Below are 19,864 nucleotides of genomic sequence, written 5' to 3'. Positions count from 1 at the left end.
AAGTTATGCCCCCAGTGGCAGTAGAGGGCCAGACTTCCTCATGGCCTAAGGTGGCTGGGCAGGCTACACAATCAGGTTATTCCTCTTCACCTTAACATCTCCAGTTCAACCTCTTTTCATATTGCTCAAACCATTCTGCTTCTCTTCTTCTCTCATCTCATCACTACATACTTGCACATCCCTACTGGGGTTAGGGGTGTGCTCCCTCCACATGTGCTCCTTCCACATGGTAGTAGGTGGCCAAATTTTTTACTATCAATGTATTTCTCCTTTATTTTAGTTCCAAGATAAACACAACTCTATTAAAGGAAAAAGGCATCTAAATCAAGAATAACCTCCAGACTTCATCTTGTCAGAATATCTCCAAATTCCAAATTGATGAAAACAACATGAACTAAGTCTTGCTGTATTTGTAATTGGAAAATAAATAACCCAGAAAAAGAATGTGAATTTTTGTGGAAACTTGAAGTAGCCAAAGAATGAGAATGTAAGCTAATACCATGTTAAGATTTTCGATTCGTAATTACGATATGCTTAATCCTTTATGGTGATTTGGGATGATAAGGAATTTAGAAGCAAAACTTTAGGGAAATGAAATACATGGAAAATGACATGAGATGTGTAGGAAAATATTCTTACCTGGTACATCCTAAAGATAACTACTGACTGATGTTGGTAGTATTTGTCTAGATCAGTTGTTTTTAACCTGTGAGTCATGACCCCTTTGGGGTGCCAATGATCTTTTATAGGGTGACATATCAGATAACTTCTATATATGATACTTATATTCTGATTCATAATAGTAATGAAATCAAAACTTTGAAGTAGCAACGAAAATAACTTTACCATAACATAAGGAACTGTATTAAAGCATCATAGCATTAGGAAAGTTGAGACCCACTGGTCTAGATCTTGCATATGAGTAGGATGGCAGGGGGCAACGGTGAGCCAGAAGAAGGATTCTCGGGGTTCTCTAGACTAACAGAACTTATAGAATTATTCACAATGTATGTATATAAAGGGGGTTTATTGCAATGATTTGCAGATTGTGGTCCAGCTAATCCAACAATAGCTGGCTATGAGTGGAATGTCTGAGAGAATCCAGAATTTTTTTAGTCCACAAGGATGGATGTCTCAGATGCTCTTCAGTTATGCCAGATTCCAAATAAATAGGCTCTAAAATCGGTGAAGGAATGGACTTGCTAGCCAGGGAAAGAGTGACTAGACAAAGAGAGAAAGCTTTCTTCATCCACGTCTTTATAAAGGTTACCAGCAGAAGGTGTGGCTCAGATTCGAGATGGGCTTCCCACCTCAAAGATCTGGATTAGCAGTAAATCTTCTCACTTCAAATGATTTAAATCCCTCAAAGGCTTGCATGGGAATTTTGGAGTTTTAGTTAATTCCTGATGTAGTAAAGCTGACAACCATAAAACTATCACATCACCTATTGCTCATGAGTGCTCTTTTTTTTTTTTTGTTAGTGGCAGCACAAAAATATCTACTATTATGTTGCAGAATTATATTTAGGGTTAAATACTTTAATTTCAACATGTTTAGGTTAAAGAAACCATGTAGATCAAATGACAAGAATGTGTGTGTGTGTGTGTGTGTGTGTGTGCACTAATGTGTGTGTGTGGGGTGTGTATGCTGTGCAGGTGCATCTGCATTTGAGTATACATTGGTGCATTACAATGTGTGTGTGTGTGTGTGTGTGTGTGTGTGTGCAGGTCAAAGGTTGATATACCCTGTATTCCTCTATTCTCTTATGTTTTGAGATAGAATATCTCACTAAACCTGGACCTCACTGCTTTGGAAGGACTAGTTGGCAAGCAAACCCCAGGGACCTTTATGCTTCCCATTTCCAATGCTCGGATTGCCAATGTGCACCACTGTGCCCAGTGTTTGCATGAGTGCTGGGATTCTGAGCTCAGGCCCTCTTGTCTGTCAGGTACTTTATGTGTTGACTCACTGTGAAGTATCGCCCTTGATTTCCTCAAGTGTGCTCTGACCATCCTTGGTATTAGTCCGTGGGCAGAGGTGGGTCTTTTTTATTGCTGGAAAATGCACTCTGGCCTAACAATCTATAGCATGTGCTATAAACCTAGGGAAGCTTAGAGGAAGCCAGAATTTGTGTTTACTGAATTGTCTGTATAACATTTGGCCAACCATATACCTCTTCTGCAGAAGACCCAGCCCTGAAAGATAACGAGGAGGAAATCGGTGCTGTAATGATGTACTCATTAAGAGTTTCTAGACGCCAGCTGTCATTTCAAAGAATATACCAATCATACTTGCTAATAATAATGCTTGTGAAGAAAGAAGGTGGATATGAAATACTGAGGCATGGCTTCCATGGAGGATAATTAGGGAAGGTCTCCCTGAACACACCTATGAGACTCTCCTTGTTAACAAAGTCAGGAAGAAATCGGGGAGGTAGTGTTTGCACCCAGAAGGAGAAGAGCTGATACAAAGACATCAAGGATGGCGTATTCTTGGCTTGTTCGGAGAACAGCAGTAATGCCCGTGCAATTGGAGAAAGATGGATGAAGCCAGATGAAGCTAGAGAGACCAGGAAAGGCGGTGATAGGCTCTGGCTACAGGGTTTCATATGTCATTAAAAGTACTTCGGCTGTTTGAACTGAAGATGATAAGGCTGGATTTAGCATTTAACAGTATCACCTTGACTCTGTGGAGGCCAGAGAGAAATAGAGAAACTCTTTGGAAAGCTTTGTAATAACATATGCTAGCACCAGTGGTAAAGTGCTAGTGATCAAGATGGAGGGAAGTGGGCCCCTGGAATGAGAGCCTACAAGATTAGCTGATGGGTAGGGTGTGTGAGGGAGGACCAGCTCAAGGGCAATGCTAAGGCATTTCGGTCTGGGCTGCTAGGAGCCGAGAGCTGCGGTGAACACGCATAAGCATGGGAAAGACGGTGAGAAATTAGGACTGTAGGCACGCTAAGCTTGTTAAACATCTGTAGGATGTCGACAAAGATGGAAGAAATGAGCCTGGGGCTAAGGAGATTGGGCTGCAGATGCAAATTAGGGAAGAGCAGCAGCTTGTCAATGTCCATTTTAAAATACAGAATGAGATGACGTAGAGGAGGCATAAAGGCAGAAGAGTTTCCAGTGTTAGATAGTTTTGGTCATTCTAACATGAGAAGGGTCAGGAAGATAGAACCAAGGAAGGACAAAGGAATGACTAGTGAAGTCATTTGAAAATCTCAAATAAACCTGAAGCCCAAAGGTCAAGACACTGGCCCATGACATTCTGGCTTATGGGAACTCTGGCCACAACTTCCATATCTAAACCATGGTTCTATATTTTGCAGCATTATATAGTCAAGAGCTCCTTAGAGAAATCTCTGGATCAATCAGGAAGGTCTGATGCTGCAGGCATGATCTAGGGTTTGTACACAAAACAATTTTTGTTAAATTCCTACTACCTCTTCACTAGAACTCTCTGCTATCTGGATAAGCCCACAAGTTTTAAGTGCTTTTGATTTTTATTAATGAAAGCCATTTTCTGGATCTATCCCACAGAGGGGATGGCAGTTTCATCTAGGGATAAGCATCATTTTAGTCATCTAGTACAAAAACTAAACGAAGGTGCAAACTGATGTTTACATCAGGGGAAAGAAGCGTGGTTTTTGGGTCAGGGTATGACAGAGTATGACAGAGTTTTTGGGTCTGCAGTATGGGTTTTGGGTCAGAGTGAGATCTGATGTCTGAGGCTGTGCACTTCTGGGTGTGTATTAACTATTCATGCTGAGACTTAAAATCAAAAGTATTTTGCATTTATACATCATTTTGCTTATAACCTGAAGTGCTATAATAAAAATTGTGGACATTATGATATTATGCAGTTAACAGAGAGGTGTGAAAAAGTTTCCCTGGGTGTAGATTTACATCCCTAGCTAGCTCTCCTTGGCCCCAGGAGACACTGTGATCTGAATGTAATCATGGCTTGCTTCTAATTTTATACTTTCCACATAAGACTATGTTATTTGACCTGTAGGACCAGTCTCAGCACTTTGGAGTCTATCATAAAATAGGCAGCAAGCTGTGAGTATGAAGAATGATCACACATGGTTTTGTGTGCCTTCTTATGTCCAGCGAAAATGAATAATGTTCAGATTTAAAGAGAAGGGTTTTCACTTTTGATTAAAGTGAGAAGAAAGCTGTCAAGTAGGATGGAAACCTAAAAATTCTAAGATAGAATTGGAACTTGTCATTGCAGAATGAGAGTTAATTGCAGCACCAGGAAAGACTTTTCACAGGGTCAGTGCCGTAGGGAATGCCACCACCTAGAATCCTAACTCTTCTTTGTTAGTACACATCTCTATGCTATTATTTTTATTTTGGTGAAACTGAAATTTCTTATGGTGGGTTGAAGGAGTTGGAGATCCTGAAAAATGAAGAGCCAAGAGAATAGACAAACTTATAGTAGGTGTTGGCTCTCAAAGTTGTGGGAAGGAAAAGTCACACAGTATATCACCTGTGGGCTTGAGAGCCAGGAAGTCTAACACTGGTCAAAGACCTCAGAGCTAGAGATCCACTCAGCAGAGTGGGAAGGACAGCAGATGGATACCTCAGCATAAGTAATGAACTTAGGCTTCTTCTGCACATCTATTATTTCAGAGCCCCCATCCCTAATGAATTGCATGAAGACCACACATCTTGGAAAGGTCCATCTGCTTTATTCAGTTCACTAGCAGCAATGCTAATCTTTCTGACATCCGATTTTTTTGACATACAAATATACCTGTAAATAAAGTTATGTTCACATGTGGGTATCCTACGCTTCAGTCATCTCTTGCATTGTTACCCACAAGACATTAGATTTGGCTCTTGGAATTGAGAGTTTTGCATTTTATTATAACAGAGTTGTTAATACATTTCTCACAATTATCTTCTGGGCATTAAATAAAATAGCATAGAAGACAGTGCTTTGTAAAGTGTAAATGCTATCCAGATATATCATAGGTGTCATTATTCAATTTGGTCAAGTACAACAGTGTTGGAAGAAAAAAATCAGTAATAAACATTTTCTATGGGCCTTTGCTTGTCCTGTGACCGGGTTTAAAGGAAAGATCTGCTATATGTTCACATGATATCTTTAAAAAAGCTTGAGCCTTATGCCTCTGTTGGACTTGTCTGTTTTGTTACGGAAGCTCTGTGCTGTCTCCAGTTCCAGTGCCAGCAGACTAGATGGAATGCAAAACAGTCACAGGATGCCTGAGTCGTAGTCTTCACTGACCCAAGGGGTTTAAAACTAAGATAATACAGTTCAGTTATATTTCATTTCCTTCAAAACATGAGAGCAGATAGGGTTCTCTTGCTATGACAAAGAGCACAGTCAAAGGACTGAACATTACAAGCAACTTTTGCCAAAAAACTGAACAATCCACCAGACTCTCTCCTAGAAAGTGGCCACTTGGAAATTAAAGACTTTGTCTTCCATGAAGAATATCTGTTAGGGAGAGAAGTGTTTCTACCCTGATTTCATTTTTATCTCCAGCAAATCATTCCACTATGCCTTTTAGGGGACTAGATAAACTGTATGTTATTTAGTCTCTAAATAGATTTTTAAAAGGTATCCAGGAAAGTCCTTTTAGTAACTCAAAAAGTTAATATTCAATCCAATCAGCTAAGAGAGCCCCGAGGCTGTGAGTAACCTTTAAAAGAATGCACAGGATAACTTACCTCACATCCTCTATAATCATGAACTTCACAGCAGAAGGAAAAATTCAGAAGAATATTACCTTCTTTTTCCTGTGTACTTTACGTGTTCTTTATTACCCTTCTGTGTGTAACAACAAGACCTCTTAATTGGAATATGTTGTCAGAGATCAGTGAATCCTGATCAGAGGAGATACACTACTGACATAAGGTGATCAGTATGAGTGAGGTATATTCAGACCACTACTGGTTAGCACGGTATATAGGCTCCTCAGGGGTCAATTTAAAGACACCTACCACAATCCATAGACGTTGTTCTACCAGGTTCTTGGCTGGTGTCTTCTCTTATTGCTTTCTTTCCAAGGCGTGGTAGTCCTGTGTACTGACTGCTATTCCAACAACAACCCAGTCAAATGCCTACTGTTCTAGTCTATGTCAAAGGTCATGGGAAAGGTGGAGGAACTGAGTCATATGTAGCCACATGTCACCCTCTCACTAATCTGTTGATTGTGGCCTATGCTTGTCCTAGAACAGGAGAGAGGTGTGGGTCCTTCACCCCAGTGTGTCTGGACCATCTTCAAGGGCTTGCTGACCTTCATTCACTCTGGCCTTATCAGGTCTGAGGTGAGGCCCGAGGCGCTGTCTTTCTGATGTGGTGGGAGTCATGCTGTGGGAACATAGGAAACATGTTGAGGATCGGAGGATTTATCGGTCTGGGAGGCTCTTAAACATTCCAATTAGATTCTGGCTCCACTCGCAGTGACAGCCCTAAGATGATGTACAACAAAGAAATATTATCGTTTAACAGCATTTCCATGGCCTGTCCCCCAGGAACTAGCATAAAATGATTTCATTATATTTATCAAACCCTCTCTGCAAAACATATTGCTTTAAAAAAAATCAGTTAGGCATTTGTGAGCAAACAGAATGACTAAAGTGCCATAATTGTCTAAAGAGTGATATACAAGGGACTCACCAATGCTATCTGGGTGCCAAAGGTCTTATGGTCCCTTTCATCCATCAAAGAGTTTCCTCTGTAGACGTCAGCCAGGAGGTTATCTGCCTCCTCGTAAACTCTATGCAAAGCTTTTTTGGATCCTTTCTCTGGGACAGGTTGCCTCCATTGACTATGTTATCAATCAGGGCATAAACCACAGCCTTAATGTTATCTGAATCTCAGAAGTTCACCCTGGCACAGTGACTACTGGGGAATTACGAGGCGTGGGATCGCCTGAACATGGAGAGTATTGTGCTGTGAAGATTACAGAATCTTATTAGGAAAGGCTCTGCTCCAGATCTGCTGCAGTTAAAAATCAGAGGATTTCTTCAGCTACCTTAGGGAAGATGGAAAATATTGGAACCTGGTTCTATTTACTCTCGTGCACTCCCAGGATGCAGAGCCAGCCAGCAGGAGCTACAGCAGATCTTACTTATTAGTGTGAATTTCCCCTTTGGGGCATTATTTAAAAATATTTGTACATATTTCAAATCCCTCAATCTGGTTTGTGGCAAATGGTTGCTTAAGCAGCTTCTTAATTATTTTGTTCCAGGGTTTGCAGAAGGAGTGCTGCAGATACTTGGCACGAAGCGTAGGGTTTTCAAGCCTTTAACCACCTCCTCAATACTTCAGGAAAGAAGAAAAAAATCAAGGGGTGTTAAATTATTACTCTCTTTGTGCGGTGTGCACAAATAGAATTGATTGTGGCCCTCAGTGCAGGAGAGAAATACTTGCACAGCTGTGTGGCAATAATTTTTATGTTTGTTAAAATTACATTCTTGCTATTTTGTCATAATACTCCAGAGCAAACCCAGGAAGAATGACATGGTTGTAATAAGAGTGTGTGGAGTCACTCCACCATTCTCTGCTCATAAATTATCTCGGGAACACGCAGATTAAACGTAAGCAGGATCATTTGAAATCAGTGGTAGATAAATACGAGAAAATTTAAAAAAAAACAAGTGTTATTTTACAATGACATTAGGCAGAATTCATTTTCTTCAGGAGACGAATGAGTTAGGTGCCTGGTTTAGATAATTTTTTATTTCTACCCGATGCTTGAGCTACCATGGGGTGGTGGGGAAGAGGTGTGCCAAGGGTGGTGTGATCCAGCATTGCCTAGTTTATGGGATGGAGATGCCCAAGACCCTAGATCATCCGGGACCATAATACAGTCAGTTCATTCCTGGCAGTCTTGCTGGTTAGATGGTATCAGTTTCTAATTTGAAGCTTATTTTAAACCACTAGACTCAGAGACACGCCCACCCCAGTCTCTGTTCCCTGCTTTTATAGCTGTCTATTTATATACCATGTTGTATTTAATTCCAAATCATAGGCCCACTCACATATACATGCAAAGAGGAATACATGTTTTCAGGGCAAAGAAAAGAGCGGCATTGCTTGTGAGAGGGGCACTCAGTATGGCCTGGCTCTCCCGTACCAGATTGTAAGTGAAATAAACAATTAACAACACTGAGCTTCATACCATCTGTCATTAAAAAAAAAACAGACAGACAGACAGACAGACAAAAATTTCACACTGTATTTGGATATCTGTGACTGTTCAACAAGAAACTCCAGAACCAGAACTTAGAAATCCAAGTCTCACATATGCACATGTGTATGTGTGTGATACATATATATATATGTAGCCCATGTCACAAGAGCCCTTTGAAGACGACTCCATTGAGAACTATGACCTGTTGGTGATAGAGTTATTGGTTTTTCAAAATCTTTAATGAGCTGCTATCAGTTTGTGGGCTCTGGTTTGGCAGATACATGTCAAGATAGCTCAATCTGCTTGAACCCACAGACTTCAGTTTTATATAGGGGACTGAATGGTCCCTGAGGGAATGAATGGTGGTCACCTATGTTCCTTTGATAGGAATGTGTTGTAATTCACCAAGTCTAAACCATGGGCAGAGGTTCTTACAGGTTCATTTAGTTTGATGATCAATATGATGAAATCATCACCAAAAAAAAAAAAAAAGAAAGAAAAGAAAAGAAAGAAAGAAAAACAAAATATAAAACACCAAACTAAATTTCAAAACAAAGAGAAGAGATTCTGCAGTGCAAATCACTGCCTTTGTTTTTTTTTTAAAACCAAGAATCAATGTCAGATGAGTATTCCTGGTCCAGGGCAGAATAACCTTGCTGCCACCCAAGGGGAGCTCCTTATAAACATCTTTTGGAAGTCTGTTGCTCCTGCTGGTCATTTCACAAACAAATCAGTGTGTTTCTGCTGGTAGGTGTGAAGTCATAGGCAGGAATGAGCCCGCTACCCCGGAGATTATTCACTTTGCATGGAAAAAAAAAAACCACACTAGGAAGAGCAACAGACAATAACAGTACCTGACAGGGGCAGGAGGACTTCAACCTAGGGGATGAGGAAGAGGTTCTCAGGAAGAGGAATCTCACCCTGGTGACTGAGAGGTCATCCATGCTAGGCAGAGAGGAGCTGGGAGTAAGTTCCCAAACTGGGAATAAGGCTGCACCTTGGTAGGACTGACATCCGCAAAATAGTGGGCCCTTTGCCATTCCATACATGTACTAGTTGATATTAAATTGTTTCCAGCTTGGGCAAATATGAATCACATTGTTATAGAAATGTAAATAAAGTTTTTGTATGGGACTGACAAAGAAACAAAGAAAGACAGAAAGAAAGAAAGAAAGAAAGAAAGAAAGAAAGAAAGAAAGAAAGAAAGAAAGAAAGAAAGAAAGAAAGGAAGCAAGCAAGCAAGCAAGGAAGGAAGGAAGGAAGGAAGGAAGGAGGAAAAAGACTCAAGTAAGTAGCTACAGAAGGACAATGACCTGAGGCCCAGGAGCCAGGAGGAAGGTGTTGGGGGATGGGTAAGGTCCTGAGGCCACTGCAGGGTCTGATGCAGATTCCTGAGAATGGCCTTGATAGTGATTGAGATATCTGTTCTTGTACTCAGTATCTGTTCTGTGTAAGCATTGTCTTGGCAGAGGAAAAAAAATCCTAAAGTTTTCATATCTAGTTTTCTTTTAATATTCAGGCAAAGCTTTCAGAAGATCTGTGGCATAAGTCATCCCAAGGACTATTCTCACAAGCTTTACAAGGGAGGAGGGGCAGGCAGGCATTGCTAGTTGATCAAGATCTGGGAGCCAGGGCCCCCTTGCTACCTGGGAACAGTAGTTGGACCCATTCAATCTCACTTTTAGTCTTATTTAATGAGTTAGCTTTCAGAAAACCTTTGCTCTTTTAACTTTTAAGTGGCTTAGATTTTAAAATAAATCTTAAATTTTAAGTGGCTTCGTGACTCAGTCAATTTCTACACAAGAGAAGTCCTTGGTCCACAAACTTTCAGTTTTGAAGTCTCTCCCTCTGAAGACAGGACGCTTGATTTCATATCTTCAATCATCAGGTAGGCTGGCCTTCCCTGGGTGCCTGGTGTGTTCTCCAGGCATTGGTATTCTGCAGTGCAGTTATAAATGGCACTTCTCTTCCTGGGCAAGCCTACCACTGCATTAACTAAATGCAGTGAACCAGGCTCTGAACCAGGGGTGGAGTTGGGGGAATGGATCCAGGCATCTCAAAAGAGAAGAAAGGAGGAGGAAAATTTTGTTCCCTCACTTTTGAGTGCGATTTTTGAAAAAGGTGCTTTATTATTGTTAAGATCTCGAGAGAAAGCTGTGTGGATTGGGGCAGAAGATCTGCAAGGAGAAACTATTACCGAATTACTGAAGGGGGGCACCAGGGTGAGCCCAGGAATGACATAGTAGGTGCCTGGGCTCAGTGCATCGGCTGGCTCACGCTACTGTTGCCTAGGGCTGAAACTCTATGACGCACCAAGACTGGATAACCGTCTCTGTTTTCTTGCTTTACAGAGCTGATACACTTGTTACTGCACGGTTTCACACTGGCTCTCTCTCTGTCTTCTTTCATTTGCTTTTGTAAGAAGCGGAGGAGTATTAGCAGCTTTGACCATCTCTAGATCAATCTGTGTTGAAGACAGTATAAGTGACATACCCCTCACCCCCCAGTCCCAATCAGTGACAAAGCCAGGGCAGAGGTGGCAGCTGTGGATGTGCTGAAATCCGAAATCCGGGAAACCTGGCAGAGCCTGTGCAGGTCCTCTTAGAGCGGCTACAACCACAGAGAATCCTGCTAATGGCTCCCAATCCTTCCGGTCAGAGCAACCAAGCCACCAAGCAGATAACAGAAATCCTACGGATAAGAATCTAAGCTTTTTGCACCAAGGTTCAGGGAGCTGGTACTTGGCCTTGAATTCCCAAAGGCTGTGCTGTGTTTGGTGGCGGCAGAGACACAGAATGCATCCTTAACTGCTAATGATAAGAAACAGACACCAGAGACCACAGAACACAACAGGGTGGGCGGCACCAAGGCAGGACCCTGAGCTTGGAGACACGTGTCCCAGTGGAAGTGGCTTTCTTACCTGACTGAGGACTGCGCGACCTCATTTCCTTGGGCTGGAGCAGCTAACCAGTGACTAGACAGCCTTCATTAGTTATTCTGAAAAATTATAAAGGAGATCTACGTTCTTTAAAATTAACCCATTGTAGAAGTGTTGCATAGCCTAACTTCTGGTGATTAAGGTTCCTGTGTTGACTAGAATAGCTTGTTTGGGTACATTGTCCTTAGCTCCACATTAGGCAGGCAGTGTTTGTGATATGCACTGCTCAAGTGGTTCTCCCACCATAGGACGGTGGTCACCAGTCCTAATGGCACTGACCTCATAAAGGGAAGGAAGGATCAGGACCGATCCTTGGCTGGGACCCGCAGGAAGGAAAGGACCCAGATCCTTCTCAGATGCCCTTCCCCTAACATGCAAACCTCTGCATTCCCTTGAGAAAGTCTGGGGTTTTTAGCTCAGTGTCTTCTGGCCTGGAGGAAACACTGGTCACTAGTGCTAAATGTGATAGATTAAACCATATATATCTTGAAAACGCAGCTGCTGAGGAGTGTTTTGCCTGGGGCCGGTCATGGGGCAACAGGAAGTTGACTCTTCCCTTGCAAGGTCCTCAAGGTCTCCCGGAACACAGACAGTGCTGCCACACTTCCATTTTCTTCTGGATCGGGTTCTAAAATCATGTTAAAAATCTTGCTTGGGGCAACTTTCTGCCATTACACAGAAACTAATCGCTGTGTTTTCCTGCGCACCCATCCCCTACCTGTTTTTCTAGAGTATTCAGAGGATGACAGGTGTCTCTTGCTCAGCAAAGCCTCGCTAGCTGCGTTTGCAGTTAAGCAGTTAACAACACGGATATGCAAGCGAAACACTTATTTGCTACAGTAGCCAAGGATCCTTGCAGAGAAGTAAAGACATTCTACTGCAGTTCTTGATTCAGAAGCAATGTCCAGGGACACAGAATGCTGCTCTTTAGGTGATTGAGGTCCTGTGCCCCTCCAAAACGGGTCGCTGTACATGTAGCTCACAGCATAGGAATTTGGCAGAAGAGGAATACAGCGGAGCTCCCTCCAACTGCACCTCTTCTCCAGCTGCTTGTGCGGGGACATTTGTCCCTTGGTTGTTTTTATTTGAAGGAGAGGGTAACGTTTATCCACTAGGTGGCGCTACATGCTTTGTTCTCGGAAGGATGCTCTCCCTTTTCTAAACATTTCTTGGTTTGGGTGGGGATTGGTTAAAAAGAGATGCCCCACCCCACCCCCACCGTGCTGTGGGAGATATGGATTTGGACTGAAAAGCGTATGGAGAAGGGCCCTGCTGTCAGGATGGGAGTCAGAGTGGTGACACCCGAGTGTGAACTTCAGCTCCTCAGAAAGCTGAGAGCAAGTGGACTGGCCGGGGGACCCTACTAATGCCATTTTTCGCCATTTTTTCTTATTAGTTTTGTTATGTTAAATAGCCATTTTAAAATTGTGTGTGTGCATACGTGTGTGTGTGTGTGTGTGTGTGTGTGTAATAGTAGTAGTAGCAGCAGTAGTAGTTGGAAGTGTTCAGCCGACAACTTCGGAGGGCATAATTCCTCAATAAGTACTAGTAATTTTATTTTTCATATTTTACTCACCTCTTGCTAAGAGACAACTTAATATTTTCATATTAAATGTGAAATTTTGTTGCCATTACTTCATTTCTGAACTGCCTGCACTTTGGGGCCTGGCATACCTCAGCCTTCTCCATCCCTGGGATGACACTATTACATCCCTGAAGTGTTGCCTCTGAGCCTCTACTGTGTCATAATAATTAGTACCTACACAGGTTAGCATTGGTTAACTTGACCTAAATTAGAGTCACCTGGGAAGGGGGAACTGCAATTCAGGAACTGACCTGTGGGTAGCTTTGTCAGGTGGTTGCTGTAGAGGGTTCAGCCCCTTGTGGGCAAAGCCATGATGCTGTGTTGTGTGGAAGAAAACAGGTTGAACAAGCCCTTGGGAACCAGCCAGTAGGCATTCCTCCATGGAAGACGTCAGTCCTTGCCTTCAGGTTCATGCCCTGAGTTCTTGTCTAGGCCTCCCTTGATGATGGACCTGTAAGCCCAAATAAACCTTTCCTCCTCAAACTAGTTCCAGTCAGTTTTATCACATCAATGAAGAACAAACAAGATCATGGCCTCATTAGCACCAGTGGGGGTGGGGCGTCCTAGTCGAGGCTCCTCCTTCCTGAGTTGGGCAAGAAGTAATAGGTGATTCTTCCACATTGAAAACTTGCAGTTTACAGCACCATGTCAAGACACCAATGCGTGGCAAGTGCGCCCATGTTTTCTGAATAGTAAGCTCTCAGGGAGGCACTTGCAGCCTGGTTGAACAGAACGGCAGTTGTCGGTAAGCATTCCATCATCGGCTGTGTGACCCTGGGAATATCATTTCACAAACCAAGTGCATCTTATAATGGTGACTTTCACTGGTTGCGATGACATATTCTTTTAGGCTGAATCAAATGAATCTGAGCCTATTTTGGCCATTTTTTAATTAGAAATCTGGCAGTCGTGCATGGTTCAAGGTAATAAAGCTTCTGCATTTTAAATCCTCCGCACATTCTAAATGGATCCATTTCCCCCAATATGTTTTTAATTCCGAGGAGCTACACCCCCGATTCTTCTTCGCATCACACATCCCTCCAAATGGTGAGGAGATATCAAAAAAAAAATCAGCCTGATGCTGGCACTGAGAAAACTCAGTTTTATTCCCAGTCCGAGATGATCCTTCATTGCTGTTTTCTCATTGGAAGAGTGATTCTCCTTCCTTAGAAACAACTGGCAGATGTTCCAGGCTGAACGGGCTCCCAGCATCCGCGAGGATGCCGAGCTGGTGCTGTGGCGTTCCTGTTCCTTGTGAAGAATTGAGCCGCCTCCCCTTCCTTCCTCTGGACCCAGAAACAGCTTCCGTTCCCTGCTCTCCCTGTTCCAAGTGCACACCCCCTCAGAGTTCCACCTGACCTGAACACGGGCAGGGGAGGTTAGCTTTGTAACCTACACCTGACTCCCAAGTCAATATTCCCACGATGCAAGGAACAGTGTGAATGTTCGAAGACAGCTTTTGGTTTAAGGAAACCAGCCAGGTCCCTCTGAGAAGGACAGTGCCCTAGCATTCAAAAGTCACTCAGGGAGTACTTCCTGAACGTTGGCTATAGGCTAGGAAGCTCCGACCATGTGCTCTTCGGACCTTTCTTCACAACTAGGAGCTGGTTTTCTTGAGGAGGAAAATTAGGAAATGCAGGAGGGCTATGGCACAGTGTGCAGAGGAGGCTCAAAAGCTGGCCTCTGTCAAGAGGGGAGTGGAGTTGATGAATATCATCTGCTGTGTAATTCTCCTTTGACTGTGTATGCCAATCATTGAAGAGCGAGTTGGGGTCTATAACATTATTATATTTTATATATAAAATTATATTTTATATTATATCTTATATAATTATATAAACAATATATATGGATGGTTGTTATTACATTTACTTGTGTGTGTGTGTACATGTGTGTGAATCCATACCTGCACATACATGTGGCACACAAGGTCCAAGGACAGCTTTGAAGAGTCTCGTTACTATATAAATTCTGGGAACTTCGGTTGTCAAGCTTGGCAGCAAGGGTCCCTGTCTTCTGAGACATACGGTCAGCCATTTCTAAACACAAGGTCAGTGCTCTGGTTATGACCACAAGCCAAGTCTACTGCTCAGTGACGGAATTCTGGACATTTAACTCGGCTTTTTAATGCCTCAGTGTCCCCATGTACAAAAATTGATATGCTAATAAAACTTATTTTGTAGTGTTGTTGCAGGAAGGAGGAAAATGGATAAAAATATGTAAGACATATAGAACAATATCTCTCTGGCAACGAAATCCATGCAAATTTTAGTTTCAGAGAATGTTTTGGAAAACTCCTAATTGCATGAGTGTGTGATTGTTGAAGAACTGTGTCCTGCAGGATCTGTGGTCACCTTGGTCTTCCCCGAAGTCATCTACATCCCTCATCTAAATTCCTCATCTGTATTTTAGATGTTCTGAGATCATTATTTGTTTAACAGTCCTCCAGTACTCGAGGTGGTGGGTTTATTATTGGTAGGTTCCAGTCTTACCCTTGATATTTAAACTGAAACCTCTCACTTCTTAACTGCAATCTGTCTTTCCTCACCAACACGCTTTTGCTATAGTGCTGCCTTTTCCCTGTCTCTGTGTTCCCCTCTTCCTGACATTTGCTGAGGTATGAACTCAGGCGAACGCTCCTGGAGAGAGCTCCCCTGGGCTCGCCTACAGAACCACAGTCCTCTGAGTGACACCAGCCGCAGGAAGTGAGAGCCTCTTGCCCTGGGCTTCCCCAGGAACCATTCTCAAATCCAGGCTGGAGAAAAGCAAAGCCACCCTTTCTTGAATCCGAAAGAATTAATTCTGACCTTACTTTTGAATTTCCTCAAGGGCTTTAACTTAGGAGACAGACAGATTCACAGGCGTATCCCACTCTTCAGCGTATACATGGACGTGTTAGAATGCGGAGACTGCTTACACATGTGACTCACAGTGGGACTGTGGTGCTGTAGATGCTACCTGAATTTGTGCTGAACATCATCTCTGGCATGATCGTCTTCTTCTTCTTCTTCTTCTTCTTCTTCTTCTTCTTCTTCTTCTTCTTCTTCTTCTTCTTCTTCTTCTTCTTCTTCTTCTTCTTCGTCTCCTCCTCCTCCTCCTCCTCTACCTCCTCCTTCTCCTCGTCCTCTTCCTTCTCTTCCTCCTCTTTGCCCCCTCCTCCTCACCCCCTCCTCCTGCCCCTTCTCCTCTTCTTCCTCCTCCTCACCCTCTCCTCCTCCTCCCCTTCTCCTCTTCCTCTTCCTTCTCCTCATTCTTCTTCTGTATTGCTCATGGTTTCACTTCTCTTTTATTTCATATCATTCCTCAGCTAATGAGACTTTAAAACCCCAAAGAACAACCAGATGTCAGCATTGAGTTTTATGAGACAAAGTAATTATTATTATTATTATTATTATTATTATTATTATATTTTTACAGACAGGGTTTCTCTTTGTAGCCTTGGCTATCCTGGAACACTCTTTGTAGACCAGGCTGGCCTCCAGCTCACAGGGGCCTCTGGTTCTCAAGTGTTGGGATTAAAGGCATGGCAAGAGACAAATTAATGCCCACTGATTTTCATAGTTTTTCCTTGTATCACATTTATGTATTGCTTTATTTTGTGATGATGTCATGTATATCTCAGCCATGTTTATTTTTAATATGTTAAGTTATGATCACTTAGCTTTTTTTTTTAAACAAAAGCTAGTGATATGTCACTTTCTGTTTGTAGGTGTGCTGGCTGGCTTTCTGTCAACTTGACATGATGTAGAGTCATCTGAGAGGGGGGAGCCTTAATTCAGAAAATGACTCCATCAGATCAGGTTGTAGGGAGGCTGTAGGGCATTTTCTTAATTAGTGATTGATAGGGGAAGGTTCAGTTTGTAGTGAGTGGTGCCATCCCTAGCCCGGTGGTCCTAGATTACATAAAAGAACTTAGGCTGAGTTAGCCCTGTGCGGTCAGTCAGTAAGCAGTTCCTCTCCATGGTCTGGGTCAGCTCTTGCCTCCGGGTTTCTGCCCTGTTTGAGTTCCTTCCCTTACCTCCTTCAGTGATGTGGAATTGGCGTGTCAAGCCCTTTCCTACCAAAACTGGGTTTGGTCACAGTGTCTTATCACAGCAATAGTAACTCTAACCGGGACACTGGGGTAGAGGGTGAAATTAATACCATTTTTATTCTACCATAAAACAGGCCATGAATATCAATTTTGAGAGATAATCTAAGAGTTGACTAATGGGTTGGAAATCTGCATACTGACTTAGGTGAACACAATGCCAGTGCAAACACCTCAGTGGTGTTCTTTAATGGCTCCCTTCTCATTCCAGCTCTCCAGTTAGATAGCATCCCCACATGCTTCTCTGATGGTATCCTCAAGATCTCATCAAGTCCCCAAGATCTCATCGTGTCTCCAGGATCCCATCATGTCCACAGGATCCCATCACGTGGTGCCCTCTCTTCCTTGTTCTTTCATTTCCTGCTTTGCCTTCACAACAACCCTATGCTTCTGCTATTGACCTACCGCCTTGTGCTACAGTGAACTATGAAGAGTTCAAAGGGCACTGTTGTGAGAGGGGCTGCTGGTGCTTATGGTGGAAGAGGTCTTGGTCATCTAAGTCACAGGTACAGAGCCTACTAATGCCATGTGTCTGCGACTCTGATGACGGAGTAGTGACAGTTATGAGAGTGTGAGCTGGAAGACGGAAGATGTGCTCACTCACGTGCTCACGGGCAGTTGGTAAGGAGATGCGTTTGCCATCTTCTGGTTATTGCCTCTGGCTTACAAGGTTAGAGTCTAAGCTTGATGAAGTGTTGATAGCTGGCAGCATCCTTAGAATGTCCTGGGAAGTTTAAAAGCAAGACCACACGTTTGCTCATGCCCATTTTGATGCCCTTCTTGTGTGTTAACAGTGGGATTAGGTTCGGGGAAGGCAATCGTTGAAGGGTCTTTATAGCTTTATTCCCAGAGAGATCATTTGTTCATTTCCTGCTTTTTGTGAAAGGCTGAACAACCTGGACTTTTATCAGATTTTATCATGTCTAAGCATTGTCAAGGTGGTGTTCCTACACATGAAAAAGCTGAAGCTGTGATCTTTGGCATGGGTCTTGGTCTTAGCACAAGTGAAAGAGGTCATACTCATAGAGTCCTTGAACCTTGTCTTTTAGTCTATTTTCCCACTCTTTATACCTCCCCCTAGTGCAAAACCATCCCCAGAATTTACAATGCGTTAAAAAACAGCCTGATCATCTATTTTTTTCCTTGCAGATATGATTTCCTGCATTAGGAGGAACGTGAAACATTTCTAAATTCTAAATCTGAAGCATTAATGTTGAGCACTGGTATTTAGCCTGAGGAAATTCTTACTTTGGGTGCCAAATTAAACTAATTTACACTTACTAACTAACTAAACATTTTCCTAGCATGGCTTAATGCTTACATTTTCACCATAATATTATACTTGACAGTCTTCTTACTATTTTATAAAAATTGTGGAAGGAATGGAATCTATCAAACTTCGCACCCTGATTCCTCATGGCCTCCTGGAGGCTTATGATGCCAAGGCTCTAAATATACTGATGGTTACTGTCAGCACATGTTATAAACTGTCCCCATAGATGGCATATCCTGCTGAGCAGAGTGTCATTACCATGAGGCACATCCTGAAACATGGTGATGCAGGTACGGCTTTCCTGGAACATTCTTCTGTGTTCATTATCTCTACTCTGTCTGCACAGCTAGATACGCTATGAAGGAAAACACACAGACATAACAGTGTGTTATACGTATATAAAGAGACATATTTTGCAAGCTTCTTTGAGGCAGTTCACCCTAAGCCTGTTTTTTGTTTCACCATGTTCTTTTTATGCTCACCTATGTCCTGTCCTATTGTTTACTCTGAGAATATCTATGTCCAGGTTGCCTACTGAATTTGAGGCCTTTAATGTTTGTGTAAAGCTTTAGGACATTCATCAGGTAAACTTGGGGATGGGGCTCTTATTGTGTGCCTGTCTCCAGATGTTCCTCTGGAAAGCCAGTTTTTGATCCGGAGTTGGGAAAGGGTAGAGGAGGAGGATTCACCCGGAGGGCAATGAGCCATTCTATGCTGGACTTGGAACTTGGGATCTTTCATTAGCTTCAGGAAGTTGTGCATGATTTCTGGTACCCGTGCCCCATAGAAATCTGATTCCCACATCCCTTATGTATGGCCCCACTCCTCCTCCAAACTTTGTTAATCCAGACCAATGTCATTTCTATCACAAAGGCTGTGGGGAGTGGCTCACCTGTCTAGGTAATTTAAGCTTTCATCCAGTCAAGAATTCAAAAATTTAATCATCCACTTAGCAAGCCCCAGATGTCCTAATTTAAAGACCGATTTCCGTGAGGGAGGGAATTTTCATTTCCCAGCAACAGTTGGATGAAATTCTAACATTTTACTGCATCCCATTTCCAGTAGTTTGGCTCTGCTCTTTTCCTAAGTAAATAGGACTATAAACTTTTAATTCTAAAAACCTATTTTAGGTAGAACCGGGAGTCTACCATAACCTACTATATTGAAGGCTTCCGTTTCAGCAGAGTGGTTCTTTTCAAAATATCTCTTAGCATGTATTTGGTTCATAAACCTTCTTGGGGTGCTAAGAGGATAAGAGACTTTCAATTTGAAAATACATTACAAAGTGTTCAATCTCTGATAGTTTAAGGAACACCCCGGTCAAGGTCTCACAACATTTACCTGACAGTGATTTTGATAAATGGATTCATCACTGGGTTGGAAAAAGGCCAGAGTGAGATGGCTCTTGGATCAATATTCTGTGGTCATGTGTACTAGCAGAGAGGGTAGGTCTTGCCTGACCTTGTTTATATAGGATATTTCCCCAGCTGTGCTAGCTCAAAGCCCACACTTCAGTTGCTTATCTTCACTGACCAAACTGAATGCTCTAATTACCCATTTATGGTGGTCTGCATCAAAAAGCCATTTTTTTTCCATTTTGAGAGAAAAGATACGTGAATTCGTATGCATTATATTGATGTTAATGCAGAAAATGTGAAGTTCAGCTTTAGTACTAACAGTTCAGCTTAAAGTGAAGACATAATTAAGGCTGTTATTTCAAGGTGGCCCTTAAGTGACCTAGGGGTGAGGTATCCTCCTGGAGAAAGAGAGTTTTAGGGTACGATGTAAATGTTGACTCTTTC

This window comes from Apodemus sylvaticus, chromosome 3, assembly GCF_947179515.1.
Source record: "Apodemus sylvaticus chromosome 3, mApoSyl1.1, whole genome shotgun sequence".
NCBI lineage: Eukaryota > Metazoa > Chordata > Mammalia > Rodentia > Muridae > Apodemus > Apodemus sylvaticus.
Note: the sequence above shows the minus strand (reverse complement) of the source record.